Here is a 16017-nt window from a genome sequence, read left to right on the forward strand (position 1 = left end):
AAAGACTCAACAAAGAAGTTGAAAACAAAAGAGAAAGAAAAGAGAGAGAGAGAGAGAGAGAGAACTACCGGAACTGAAAAATAAAGAAACTGAATTTGAAAAAGCAAGATAAACACTCAACAATAGAGTTGAAAAGACAGAAGATAGAATAAATGAGCTAGAAGAGTAAATAACTGAACTTCTCAAGTTTTAAGTGAAACAAAAAAAGTGAACAAACTCAAAAGAAAATATGAGAGTCAATTAACATTAATATAATTAAGAAATCTAACATTAGAATTATTGGAATCCCAGAGCACCAAGTCAACAATAAAGACACAGAAACAATTTTCCAAGAGAAAATCAGAAAGAATTTCCCAGATCTAAATGGAGAACCAAGCCTACAAATACAGGAAGATACACAAACTCCAATCAGAAGAGATGCAAAAGGATCAACTCTGTGCATTAGCCTAATAAAATTCTTAAAAAACCAAAGAAAAAATTCTGAAAGCAGCAAGAGAAAAGTGCAATATAACATACCAAGGGTCTTTCATAAGAATCCCTGCAGAAATCCCTTCCAGAAACTCTAGAGGCCAGAAGACAATGACATGACATACATAAAATACTGAATGAAAACAATTTCCAACCAAGAATTCTTTACCACCAAAGTTGTCATTCAAAAATGAAGGGGAAACCATGACATTCACAAACAGAAGCTCTGGGAATTTGCCACTACCAGACAAGCTCTGCAAGTTATTACTCAAGGAAGTACTCCAAATGGAAAGGCAAGAGCATTAAATAAATACTAGAATGTATACACAGGAAAAAAAATAAAATAAAAGGGATAGAGAGAGAGATAAATCCAAAAAAGACAACAACACACGCAATCATAAGGACCAAGTATATGATATTTTCAAGGAGTAAATTCAATAATTCAATTTCACAAACAATACAAAATCAAATTTGTTAGAAATAAGCACAAAGTTGACTTAATGAATATAGGTTGAATATTGATATTAATAGAGACACACAAACAGAAATGGGGGAGGGAGGGATGAACATATCACCAATAGATTTATTACGTTACGGTTGTATGTTGTTATTTATATGTTAAACAATGTTACAGTTGCAAGTTGTGTCATGTAATATATGTGGTAACTACTAAGAAATCACTGAGAAAAAACCTTCAGCAGAAGAAAGAAAACAGAAAGGCTCATCACAAGAAAGTAGCCAAATACAAATAAAAACAGAAAAATTAGAATTGAAAAACAAAAAGATGTAAAACACAAAACACTCAAAAAAGAAATTGCAAAATGAGTGAGATAAACACTTCATTTTCAGTAATAACTTAAAATGTAAATGGTGTAAAAACCCAACACAAAAGGTAGAGAGTGGCAGAACGGAAAGAAAAAAAACAAAAACATGATCCATTCTGTCCATCCTTTTGCTGTCTAGAAGAAACATACCTTAAACATAAGGAAACAAAGAGACTGAAAATGAAAGGATGGAGAAAATTATTACATGCAACAAGTAAACAAAAAAGAGATGGAGTTGCCTATCTGATATCAGACAAAATAGATTTTAATTCAAAATATATTACAAAAGATAAAGAAAGTCATTATGTATTAATAAAAGGGTTAATCCAGCTAGAAGACTTAACTAGTATAAATATACATGCACTTAACAGTCATTCTCCAAAATACATGAAATACTAATACAAAATGAGAAATATACAACTCCACAATAATAGTAAGGAACTTCAATACATCACTTTCAAATATAGATAGAATATCTAAAATGAAGATCTCTAAGAACACTGAGAGCTGAAATAAAACCATAAGCCAATTGGACTTAACAGAGATATATAGAACACTGCACCCAGCATCAGAACAATACACATTCTTCTCCAGCATACATGCAATCATTTTCCACAATAGATGATATGCTAGGACACAAAACAAGTCTCAATGAATTTAAAAAGATTGAAATCATACAAAGCATCTTCTCTGACCTTAACTGTATGAAGCTAGAAAACAACAACAGGAAAAATAAGGAAACACACACACACATACGGAAACTAAATAACACGCTACTGAAAAACTATTGGGTCATAGGAGAAATCAAAAGTGAAATTAAAAAAAAAATTCCTAGAATCAAACTAAAATGAAAACAAAATTTATCAAAATCATTAGGGCACAACAAAAGCAGTACTGAGAGGGAAATTCATAGCAATAAATGCCGACATTAAAAAAGAAGAAAGATCCCAAATCATTAACTTAAGCTAACAACTTGGACAAATAGAGAAAGAAGAGCATAAGAAACGAAAAGCTACCAGGAAAGAAAAAGGAAAATTAAAGATCATAGGAGAAATGACAAAGTCAGAAGTTGATTCTTTGAAAAGGTCAATAAAATAGACAAACCACTGACTAGAAGGACAGAAGAAAAAATACCAGAAGAGGCAAATAACCAAGTTAAGAAATGAAATTGGTGACATTACAACTGATCCAACAGGGATAAAGAAGACTATAACTGATTGCTGTAAAAAATTGTATTCCCACAAATGATTAAATGAAATGGACAAATTACTGGAAACACACTACACACCCAAACTAACACAAACAGAGATAGAAAATTTAAACAGACCTATTACAGAATAGATTAAAGACATCATAATAAAACTACCACCACCAACAAAAAGTCCAAAACCCATTGGCTACACTGGAGAATTCTACCAAACATTCGGAGAAGAGTTGACACCAATTATGCTCAATCTCTTCCAAAAAATAGAAGAGGAAGGAAAATTACTGAATTCTTTCTTTGAAGCCAGTATAACTCTGATACCTAAACCAGGCAAAGACATCACAAAAATAAAAAAAGAAAGAAAAGAAAATTACAAACTAATACCACTTATGAACATACATGCAAAAAGACAATTACAAACAAATATCCGTTATGAACATACATGCAAAAATTCTCAACAAAATCGGAGCCAAAAGAATTAAACAGCATATTAAAAAAATTGTACATCATGATCAGGTGGGATTAATACCAGAAACGCAAGGATGGTTCTACTTTAGAAAATCAATCAATGTAATCCACCACATAAATAGAACAAAGGAAAATAACCATATGATCATATCAATTAATGCAGAAAAGACATTCGATAAAATTCAACACCCTTTCGTAATAAAAACTCTTAACAAAATAGAAATAGCAGGGACATTTCTCAACATAATTAAGGTCATATAAGCAAAACCAACAGCCACCGTTATATCCAATAGTGAAAGTCTGAGAGCCTTCCATCTGAGGACAGAAACAAGACAAGGATGCCCATTATTATTACTCTTAATCAACATTGTACTGGAAGTCCTGGCCAGTGCAATAAGACAAGAAAGAGAAATGAAAGATAACAAAATTGGAAAGGAAGAATAAAACTAGCTCCATTTGCAGATAACATGAACCTATACATAGAAGATAGCATAGATTCCACAAGAAAACTGCTGGCACTAATAGAAGAATTTATCAACATTGCAGGGTACAAGAATAACACACAAAAATAGCTGGGTTCCTCTACATTAACAAAGACTACTCTGAAAAATCAAGAAAACAATACTATTTAAATAGCCCCCAAATTGACAAAATACTTAGGAATTAATTTAACCAGGGACATAAAAGACTTATACAGTGAAAGTTATAAAACACTGCTACAAGAGACTAAAAGAGATCTACGAAAATGGATGAACATCCTGTGCTCATGGATTGGAAGACTTAATATAATGAAAACGTCAATTCTACCTCAAGTGATTTACAGATATAATGCAATCCCTATACAAGTCTCAACAACATTCTCTGCTGAAATGGAAAAACTAATGACAAACTTCATATGGAAAGGAAAGAAACCCCAAATAGCCAAAGCAATATTGAAGAAAAAGAACAAAACAGGATCCCTCACACTCCTTAACATTAAACTATACTATATAGCCACTGTAATCAAAACAGCCTCGTATTGGTTCAATGATAGACACATACACCAGTGGAATAGAATTGAGAACTCAGAATTAAACTCATCCATCTATGAACAACTGATTTTTGACAAGGGGTCAAAGTCCATTCAGTGGGGGAAGAAACAGTCTCTTTAATAAGTGGGGCTGGCAAACCTGGATATCCACTTGCAGAAAAATAAAGCACAACAAATATCTCACTCCATACACAAAAACTAAATTGAAATGGGTCAAATACCTAGATGTTAAAACTAAAACCATAAAATTCCTGGAGGAAAATTATGGGAACTAATCATTTGTAAAAATGAGCATAATAAACATAACAACATACACAAATAGAAAAAATTCAAAATAAATAGGGCCTCCTAAAAGTTAAAAACTTATGCTCATCAAAAGACTTTATTAAAAGAGTAAATAGATAACCGACAGACTGGGAATATATCTTCCAGTAAGGGTCTAATCTTTAGAAAACTGCAACAACTCAACAACAAAAACACAAACAACCCAATCACAAAACAGGCAAAGGATGTGAACAGAACCTTCACCAAAGAGAACATCCAAGCAGCCAGCAAACATATGAAAAGATGTTCACAATCATTAGCCATTAGAGAGATGCAAATCAAAACTACAATGAGATACCATGTAATCCGGTTAAAATGGCACTGATATTAAGGGAAAAAAAAGAAAAAAAGCGGATAACAAAAAATGTTGGCTAGGATGTGGGGAGATTGGAACCCATATCCATTACGGGTAGGACTGTAAAATAGTACAAAAACCAAACTGTATAGAACTACCCTATGATCTAACAATCTCATTCCCACATAAATACACTGTTGTTAGGTGCCTTCGAGTTGGTTCTGACTCACAGCTACCCTATGTACAACAGAACAAAACACTGCCCGGTCCTGTGCCATGCTCACAATCATTGCTATGTTTGAGCCCATTGTTGCAGCCACTGTGTCAATCCATCTCCTTGAGGGTCTTCCTCTTTTTTGCTAACCCTTTACTTTACCAAACATGACATCCTTCTGTAGGAACTGGACCCTCCTGGTAACATGTCCAAAGTACATGAGATGACGTCTCACCATGCTCGTTTCTAAGGAGCGTTCTGCTAGTACTTTTTCAAAGACAGATTTGTTCATTCTTTTAACAGTCCATAGTATATTCAATATTCTTCACCAACACCATAATTCAAAGCCTTCAATTCTTCCTTCTTCTTTATTTATTGTCCAGATTTCACATGTATATAAGGTGATTGAAAGTACCATGGCTTGGGTAAGGTGCACCTTAGTCCTCAAAGTGACATCTTTGCTGTTCAACACTTTAAAGAAGTCTTTGGCAGCAAATTTGCCCAGTGTAATATGTTATCTGATTACTTGACTGCAGCTTCCATGGGCATTGATTGTGGATCCAAGTAAAATGACATCCTTGACAACTTCAATCTTTTCTCTGTTTATCATGATGTTGCTTATTGGTCCACTTGTGAAGACTTTTGCTTTCTTTATGATGAGGTGTCATCCATACTGAAGGCTGTAGTCTTTCATCTTCATCAGTAAGTGTTTCAAATCCTCTTCGCTTTCAGCAAGGAAGGTTGTGTCATCTGCATAACGAAGGTTGTTAATGAGTCTTCTTCCAAACCTGATGCTGCATTCTTCTTCACATAATCCAGCTTTCTCAGATTATTTGCTCGGCATACAGATTGGGAAGGTATGTTGAAAAGTTACAACCCTGACACACATTTTTCCTGATTTTAAACCATGCAGTATCCCCTTGTTCAATTCAAACAAGTGCCTCTTGGTCTCTGTACAGATTCCACATGAGCACAAGTAAGTGTTCTGGAATTCCCTTTCTTTGCAATGTTATCCATAATCTGTTATGATCCACTGTCAAACGCCTTTGTATAGTTAATTGAACACAAGTAGGCATCTTTCTGGTATTCTCTGCTTTCAGCCAAGATCCATCTGACGTCAGTAATGAGTTCATAATCTAGAGACCATTAAATAATGACATGAACAGACATATGCACACCTAAGTTCATTGCTGCTTATTGATAATAGCAAATAAATGGAAACAACCAAGTGCCCATCAACGAATGAATGGATAAGTAAACAGTGGCACATACATAGAATGGAATACTACACAACCATAAAAAACAATGATGAATCTGCAAAATATGTTATAACATGGAGGGACCTGGAGGGCATAATTTTAAGTGACGTAAGTCAAGCATATAAGAAAAATATCGTATGATCCTTCTTTTATAAGAAGACAAGAATATATATATAGACAGAGACCAATGTTCATTGGTGGTTATCAGGGAGAGGAGGGGAGGAGGCGAAAATATGCTTTAGGTCGTAGAGACTTGTTTATTTTTGTTGTTGTTGTTATAGGAAAAGTGGCACCTAATGTGGATGAAGTGAGCATAGCACGACCAAAGTAAAAATGACTGTTGGAGCACATATGGATGGGTATAGATATGTTGGTATACAGGTAGATGTGTACATAGGTGAGAGCAGATAAAAGTATAAATACATGTAAATATAAATATGTGAGTGTAGGCTCATATATCCATTGAAGATATAAGTATCAATAATTTACTGACATAACCAAATACCTTCCAAGATTGATTTTCTGGGTTTGAAAACTTAAGCCCATAGTCTCATAGGACAACTCAGTCAATTGGCGTGACATTATTCACAAAAAAGATCTGCATCCTAGTGAAGTGAGTAGCGTCTGGGGTCTTAACAGCTTGTGAGCAGCTATCTAAGACACTACTATGGGCCTCTACTCACCAGGAGCAAAACACTAAGGAGGTAACCAAAATCTTAGAGAATAATCAGGTCTACATGAGCCACAATCTCATCTACCCTGAGAACAGGAGAATTAGATGGTGCCCAGCTACCATCACTGACCATTCTGACAGGTGTCACTGTGGTGCAGTGAATTACTTAATATGGCCCTTCCAGCCATGGTCTTTGTGACTCACATACGATGATTGAGTGGGACTATACAGATAATGTGTACAGAACTTGTGATGGTTGGGGTTATGTGTCATCCTGGCTAGGCCACGATTCCCAGTATTGCATAGTTGTCTTCAATTGTGTGATATAATTATCCTCAATTTATGTGTTGTAAATTCTAACCTCTGCATGGTAATAAGGCAGGATTAGTGTGGGGAGTATCTTGAGTCACAGACTTGTAGGAGGGTGTGACTCATGTGACACCTTTACTCAAGTCACACCCTTCCAAGGGGTGTGGCCTGCATCCAAGGTACACATGTGAGTGTTCAGGCAAGACTCTCTCTGCATCTGGATCCTGCATCCAATTCATCAATGTTTGACCTCCAGATCTTGGGACTTGAGCCTGCCATCTGACCTGCCAATTCTGGGATTCACCGGCTTCTGCAGCCCTGTGGGCTGAGTATCCTATTGTCTGACCTGATTTTGCCAGTTTCTGCAGCTTTGTGAGCCAGCAGCCCATGTTCTGACCTGCCAGTTTGAGTATATCAGCCCCTGCAGCTACATGGATTGGGAGAAACCTATGCCTGACCCACAGATTTAGGACTTGTCAACCTCCACAAACACATAAACCATTTCATGAGTTCTGTGAATCATTGTAGAATTATGGACCCCAGTGACAGGAGGGAGAGTACTGAGCAGAGGAGGAACAGTTGATGTTACAGATGATGGAGTGGTACAGCAGTCTGGGAAAGTTGGACATTTGGGACAAATTTAACTTCTGCCCCATAGGAACCAGATTTGTGCTGATCCTGATAAAAGAAATTATCGATTTAGTCACAAGAGGTGGTTCTCGATAGAATTCAAGAAAATGTAGAGCAGAATTCAAATTCTTATCAAAAATTTTTAAAAAGCCAGATAAACTGGAACAATAGAGAACAGAGGACTCCCTGAGACTATCGCCCTGAGACAATCTTAAAATCTAGAGCTGAGTCTAATGTCTAAGATCACCCTTTAGCAAAACAGCAGAGTAGCACACAAAATAAAGGATATTACCGGTAAGATCAGTGCTCTACTTAAAAACCATCAATATGAGTACAAAATGTCAACAATTACTCAAAAGTAAAGATGAGAAGATAAGGGCGCAGGGAAACTAGAGTACTGGAAATAGAAGAACCAGGATGCAATTAAAGAGAATGTTGAAACATTGTGATAAATGTAACTAATGTCACTGAACAATTTGTGCAGAAATTGTCAAATGGGAACCTAACTTGCTGTGTAAACTTTCACCAAAAATGTATTAAAAAAAAAAAAAAAAAAAGAAGCCATAGAATTTAAAACTAAATTCATTTTGCTCATGCCCAGAAGGCATTCACACTTCATCACACAGTTGATGAAAGCTGTCCTTGCAGATTAACTGTTTCATTTTGCCCAACAAAAAAAGCCCTGAGGAAAAAACCCTAGGTGTGAAATCTCGGCAACCGCAGTTCTTCTGCAAGTGTCACCTATGCATTTTTGACCTTTCAGTTGATTCTAAGAGTTTTAAGCCTCTACTTTTTAAATTTATTTTCTGAAAATTTTATTACATGGCAATAGTGTTATTGTCTTCTTCATTATATAGGTCAAAATAAAAAGATTATTCCTATTTTTTACATGAACTAATTTATTCAAAATGAATTTATCAAAGAATGGATAAAAAAACAAAACTTTTCTTGAGCAGAAGCAAATACTTTAATATGAAAAAGTTTTCCAGGTTAGGATACTTCGTACCAAAATAATTCATGCCATAGAAATTTATGAAGCTATATACTAGCATGGCTCACAAAGACTGGCAAGTACTCTGATCCTTATCATGTCCTTTGCTTCCATTGTCCCTAATGCCAGATCAACCAATCAATAGTTGGGATGAATGAAATAAGAAATCAGAAACAATTTAACTTAATTATCTAGTTTACGTCTTTAGTAAGGAGGTGAATCCAAAAACCAATCCAAACCCACCGTCACTGAGTCGTTTTGACTCACAGCAACCCTGTAGGACCACGTAGAACTGCCCCATAGGGTTTCCAAGGCTGTAAGTCTTTACAGACGCAGACTGCCACATCTTTCTCCCACGGAGTGACTGGCAGATTCAAACCACCAAACTTTCAGTTAGCAGCCGAGTGCTTTAACCACTGTGCAACTAGGGCTCTTTAGGATGATAGTAGAGTTACTCAAAATAAAACGAAGGTTTAAATTTTAATAAGTAAACAATAAATTAAACAAAAGTATAGGAAAGTTCTCTTAACCTTAAAAAGAGGGTTGCCTTTTTAACTATGACTTGAAGAAGCAAAAAGAAAAAAAAGATTGATAAATTAAATCCCATTTAAAAAAAATTAAAACACAACAATGATGGTGTTGTTGTCTTGTTGTTGTTAGCTGCTGTCAAGTTGATTCTGACTCACAGTGACCCCATGTGTGTCAGAGTAGAAAGGCACTTCTAAGGATTTTCAAGGCTGTGACCTTTCAAAACAGCCAGGACTTAACTTCTGAGGAGACTCTAGGTGAGTTTGAACCACCAAACTTTCTGTTAGTAATCCAGTGCTTAACCATTTAACCCACCCAGGGACTCCAACAACAAGGATAAAAACCAAAAACATATGCATATTAAAAATCACCACAAGAAAAGTCAAAAGTCAAAATTCAAATTGGGGGGAAAGATTTACAACTCATCACACGCAAAAGTTAATCTCTAAATAATACAGATTTTATTAAAAAACAAAACTAGAAAATATAGGTGAGCAAAAGTTGTAAACACAGAGTTAAAAAAAAGAAAAAAAATTCAACATCTTCCTAACCATCTGAAAAGACTCTCAACTTCATTAATAATAAGAGAAAAGCAATTTCAAACCTGAGGTACCAATTTTTACCTTTCACATTACTTGAATTCTCTGAACTTCAGCTCTCTAGTTTATATAGTGGTTATATTAATAGCTAATTTATAAAGTCATTGTGAGGATTAAAGGACAGAGAGCAGTGATAAATTACCTATCACGGTGTCCGGCACAAGGCTGGAAAACAGTAAAGCTTAATTTCCTTTTATTTTCCACAGTCATATCTTAGCTCAAAAAGATTTCATTTGTCACTGTTGTTGGATTCTCAACCATTTATTAATCTTATGTAGTAAACAATTCTCTTGTTATCAATGTATTTTAGATCAATCTTTTATATTCCCCAAGCTTTTCTGCAGTCTTAGTTATTCATAAGCCCTAAACATTTATGCATCTGAATACAAGCACAAGGAGCATAGACACTTTTCCTACTGGCTCCTCTGCATCATTTCCTGGCATATCCAGGCCTGAGGGAACTGACCTTCAATCACCACTTTAGCTCTGTTAGAAATATCTGTAGTTACAGATATTTCTATAAATATCCACAATTAATACAGATTTATCTAGATAAAACAAAATACATCTTCCTTCATCTATTGTTCATATCATTAAAGAGCTTTATTTCAATTATTTTATTCATGTATTAAACATTTTCTGAACACCTACTATGCATACAGTACTGTTATAATAGTAAGTTGCAGTGCTGAATAAGATAAGCAAAGCCCCTGCCTGGTGGATTATAACTTTCATGGGACCCAAGAAACTGCCTTCTTAGCATTATCTTTCTGTAAAACCTGACAAAAAAGTACTTTAAGTTTCTGTAAACTTTTGGTTATAAATTTCATTTTATAATCCAATGCACCACCTACTCTCTACATACTCTGAAGGTTGTATCCAGTTTTGATCACTAACTGTGGAATCCCAGTGACCGTTAACATGCTCCACTGTGCCAGCTAGAAGTATTGTTAGAAGAATTTTGCTGTCATTGTAAGTTTAAACTTTCAATATAAATTTATTTTATATGTCTGATAAAAACATTAGACAAGGTAAGAGAATGGTTAGTCTCCACTGAATATAACTGTATCTTCTTATGTCAGAGTGAAATTGTTACTTTATTTATTTATATATTTAAATTAAACAAGGAAGAAAATGAATCAGGAAAGGAGGAGAAAATGGAATGTGTGGTTAATTGCCTCCATGAACTGTCACCTTTGTCCTGAGACCGGAAGAACTGGATGGTGCTTGGCTACCATAACCAAACATTTTGATCAAAGATTCTGTAAAAGAATCCTGATCAAAAGAGGGGAAATGTAAAAGAGAATTTCAAATTCTCATGGAATCCAAATTTTCTGGAGTCAAGAAGGCTGAGTGAACCTTGAAAGTATTGACCCGAGATAATTTTTAAACCTTAAATCTTAAAAATATCCCTGAAGTCTTCTTAAAACCAAACAATAGTGTAGCTTATCTAGTAAAAAATATCTGCCTTGAGCATTGTGGTCTTTTAAGAACTATCTATATGGGATCAAATTGACAATAGCAACTCAAACGATTAAATGGGAAATGTAGGGGGCAGTGAGTCTTATGTTAGTGGGGAGGAATGATTTGGAAAAGGAGAGTGAGAATGGTTACACAACTGGAAGAATGTAATCAGTGTCATTGAATTGGCGTATGTTCTGCTGTGTACATTTTCAACAACAATAAAATAAAATAAATTATTTTAAAAAATTTCATATAGATAATATATACACACGACAAAATCATGGAGTATAAAGTCTCATTTCCCTCCTTGTGCTCCAACCCATTCTCAACAAACTATCCCACAAAAAATAACTTTATCTGCTTCCTGTCTATCATTCTAGAGTTTATGAAAATTCCTGCACTTGTGAACATATACTGATTCTCCAATTTTTATACACAATATATGTTCTACATACACTCTCTACTCTTTGCTAATTTAATATATCTTGACAATTATTTCCATATAAGTACGCAGAGAGCTTCCTCATTCATTAAAGCAACATATTAAGACATTATTTGATGCATTTTAATTCATTTCAACATTCTCTTCCTGGAGACTATCTGGATTACTTTATTTAATTATTGTTACTGCCATTGCAAACAACACTGCAATTAATGATCTTAATGAGAAAAAATATACACATAGGATAATTCTCAACTGGGTCAAAGAGTGAATACATTTGTAATTTTAATATAAAAATTGTAATTATCATGAAACTATAACATCTTCCTTAGGGCTATGATAGTTTGCAATCCCAAAAGTAATATAAGAGAATGTCTGTTTCCCATTAGACTCACTAACAAAGGACATTGTTACTTATGCTTCTGGTCAGGTTGGAGAAACGACACAAGATATATTTCTAAAAGCAAAGGTCCTTGTCCTGTCTTTCTTTTATTTAGTGTTAGCATGGACTTTTTTTTTTTTTTTTTACTGTATAAGAGTCTTTATATTTATTTTTAAAGTGAGTTTCTTGTGGGCAGAATATAATTGGATTTTGTTTCAGTCCTCCATCTCTCTACCACCAATAAGAGGTATTTCAACTGGAGAGGAATTAGTGATGATGGATACTTCAGTGAGGTACTGCTTATATTGTAAAATGTTACATTATGTTGCATTATGTCTTGAAGAACAACTTGTGATATGTATACTGGCATAGAGTAAATAGAACTGTGATTTATGATTCATTATTTACATAACGATTTTAATATGCTGTCTTGGATCCTGCTCTAGCACATTTCAAAGCAAAATAATTTTATTCTCCTATAGGACATTAGAAATTTACATTGTGACCTGTGGAGATATTGTTAAACATGGGTTGCAAGACTCTGTGATGTACTCCCAATGCTTTGCTCTCCCCCTACTGCCCAATGTTTAGCTTCAGTACAACAGTGGACTTAAAGTACCAGAGTTGTTATTTTCAGATAGTTCCTATATTTGTACATGCAATATCTTAGGTAGAAGTTGGCAGGAATACATGAAATTCAGTATAACCTTGTCTATTATAAAACACTTTGTTTTTCTCAAGGGCGTTCAATTTTAATTGCTAGGTTCAGGCATTTCAGATCCATTGGCAGGATGAGAAAAAACTTACACCACAATTCATGAAAATTTTGCAAATGTTTATCCTCTGATTGTTTTCGTTCCTGAATTTAATTAAGGGAAAAAACTAGATTGATATTGTTGTTACCAAAAAAATATTTTAGAAAAAATAGGCTGCTATTTGTCTGAAGAACTTTAGTATTTGGGTAAGTAGTGATAAAGAACTTCAGTGTTTGGGTAAACAGCAGTACCTTAGCATGTTTCTATCTTTCTCAGGACTATGTTGCTAACACCATTATAGCACTTAATCTCCAGATAGCACAGACAATTGTTTTCTAGATAGACATACTCAATTAACATAATAGGGATTTTTTTTGCATATAATTTACAATTTGTTCTAATTGAGCGATAAGATTCCAGTTTACAACAAAGTGTTATAAAATGACATAGTAATATTTTACAGTGTTTCAAAATTTGCAACTTAAATTATTACACACGATGTTTTAAAATTTCTGTTATCTACATTTGAATATATTAACTGGGATGAATTTTTAATCTTAAAGATCGCTATGGTGCTTCTTTTTTATTACAAAGAGGAAAAACAATTTAAGTGTTACTTACAATTCTTAATTAAACCTAGCTGGAAGTAGTGGTAAATATTTAATAACTATAGTTTTTTCTTTATCTCTTAAAGTATGAGTTAAATTTTTAAACCTAACCACAAAGAATAAGAATACAATCTACAGATTTAATATATAAAACTCTATAAAAATGAAACAGGGAAAAATAAGAAAAAAGAAAACATGATAAAGTGAAAATATATGATAGAATGACATTAAAAATTCCACATACTAGGGTAAGTAAAAAAGTATTGCTATAAAATCATAGAAATCTTTATTAAACAAAAATATTAAAATGTGAAGCTATTGCTGACATATCCTCCATCGAGGTCTATACACTTCTGAAGGCAGTGTTTCCATCTCTCTAACCTTTCCCTGAAGAAATCTACACACTTCGACTTACACCACATCAAAACAGCAGTTTGGGCATCTTTGAGGGACTCAAATCGTGTTCTTTTTAAATGTTCTTTGAGTTTTGGAAACAAAAAGAAGTCTGAAGGGGCAAGATCACGGCTGTAAGGTGGATAAGGTAAGGTTTCACAACGAAATTCCTCTGGGCAAATTTCCTGGCCTTTTTCTCTCCAATGCAGTATTCAATTTTCTGAAAACTTCCTCGTAATAAGCCCCTGTGATCACCCTGTGCCCTTTGGAATCCCAAAAAAGAGTCCCCATAACCTTCTGAGCAGTCTTCCCTTCCTTAGCTCATCTTTAAGGGCTTCCCAACCTTCCTTAAAATGGTCGACCCATCTAAACACTGTTGGTTTTCATGTGGTGCAGCATTCCCATAAACTTGTTGCACAGCTTTGATGATTTGGGAAGATGTCCAACTTGAGTTTTGTTAAAAATTTGATATTAGAAAATCTTTTTTTTTTCCCCCAAGCCACAAAAAGTACCCCCTTTTTTTGAAGGCGCAATCATGAGACTGAGACAAGTGAATGCCTGAGAGAACTTGTTTGCAGAAATCCATTAATAGAAGAGACATGTTTAAACGCATTTTGTTTGGAGTAAACCCGTGCATGTATGAAGAGGAACCCTAGCAGCAATACTTTTTGACTTATCCTCTTACATCAATAATATATGCAAAGTGATATTGTTGTTGTTTACTGTCAAGTCAATTTTGTTTCATAGCGACTCTGTATGACAGAGTAGAACTGCACCATAGTGTCTTCTAGGCTGTAATCTTCATGGGAGCAGATGGTCAGGTCTTTTGATCCTATAGAGCCACTGGTGGATTTGAACTAATGACTTTTCAGTTAGCAGCCAAGGGCTTAACCATTGCACCAGCAGGGCTCCCGAAGTGATATTAACAAATATTGATAGACAAGGACAATATTCATTTATGGAATATTTCTTTTTTTTTTAGGGTTCATATGAGATTTCAATATAGATGTAAAACTTTACCATACTTCCTGGTACGTAGTAAACTGTGAAAAAAATTACATGATTATATTATTTTTTATTATTACATATACATATATAATTTATTTACTTTATTAGAGGTCTTTACATACTCGTGATTTATAATCCTTGGATTCTTTTCTTTTCTTTTTTTTTTTTATTGTACTTCAGGTGAAAGTTTACAGAATAAATAGTTTCTAATTAAACATTCAATACACATATTGTTCCAAGAAATTCGTTAACAACCCCATGACATGACAACCCTCTCCCTTCTCGACCTCTTTTTTTTTGGGGGGGGAAATATACATAGCCAAAGGTACACCATCCATTTCAAAAATTTCTACACGCACAGTTCAGTTCCATTGCTAACGTTCTTCCAGCTGTACGGCTATTCTCACTTTAGATGAACGTTTACAGAACAAAATAGTCTCTCATTAAACAGTTAGTACACACGTTGCCCTATGACAATGGTTAACAACCCCACTAAGAGTCAACACTGTCCTCACTCAACCTTGGGTTCTCTATCACCAGCATTCCTACCCCCTTCTGCCTTCTAGAGCTTGTCCCTGGACTGCTGTGCCACATTACTCCCGTTTTGTTATATGGGGCTGTCCAATCCCCTGCTGAACCGTGAACCTCGGAAGTGACTTCACCACTCAGCTAGAAGGGGTCTGGGGGCCATACTCTTGGGGTTTATCCAGTCTCTTTCAGGTCAGTAAATCTGGTCTTTTTTGGGTATGTTAGAATTTTGTTCTACATCCTTCTCCAGCTCTATCCAGAACCCTCTGTTGTGATCCAGGTCAGAGCGGTGATTGGTGGTAGCCGGGCACCATCTAGCTGTACTGGACTCAGTCTGGTGGAGGCCTTGGTAGCTGTGGTCCATTAGTCCTTTGGACTAGTCTTTTCCTTGTATCCTGTTCTCTTCATTCTCCCTTGGTCCCGAAGGGGTGAGACCAGTGGAGTATCTTAGATGACTGCTCACAGGCTTTTAAGACCCCAGATGCTTCTCACCTGGGTAGAATGTAGAACACTGTCTTTGTAAACTGTGTTATGACAATTGAACTAGATGTTCCCTGAGACCATGGTCCCCACAGCCCTCCGCCCAGCAATTCAGACCCTCAGGGAGTTTGGATGTGTCTA

Source organism: Trichechus manatus, unplaced genomic scaffold (assembly GCF_000243295.1).
Source record: "Trichechus manatus latirostris isolate Lorelei unplaced genomic scaffold, TriManLat1.0 scaffold00325, whole genome shotgun sequence".
NCBI lineage: Eukaryota > Metazoa > Chordata > Mammalia > Sirenia > Trichechidae > Trichechus > Trichechus manatus.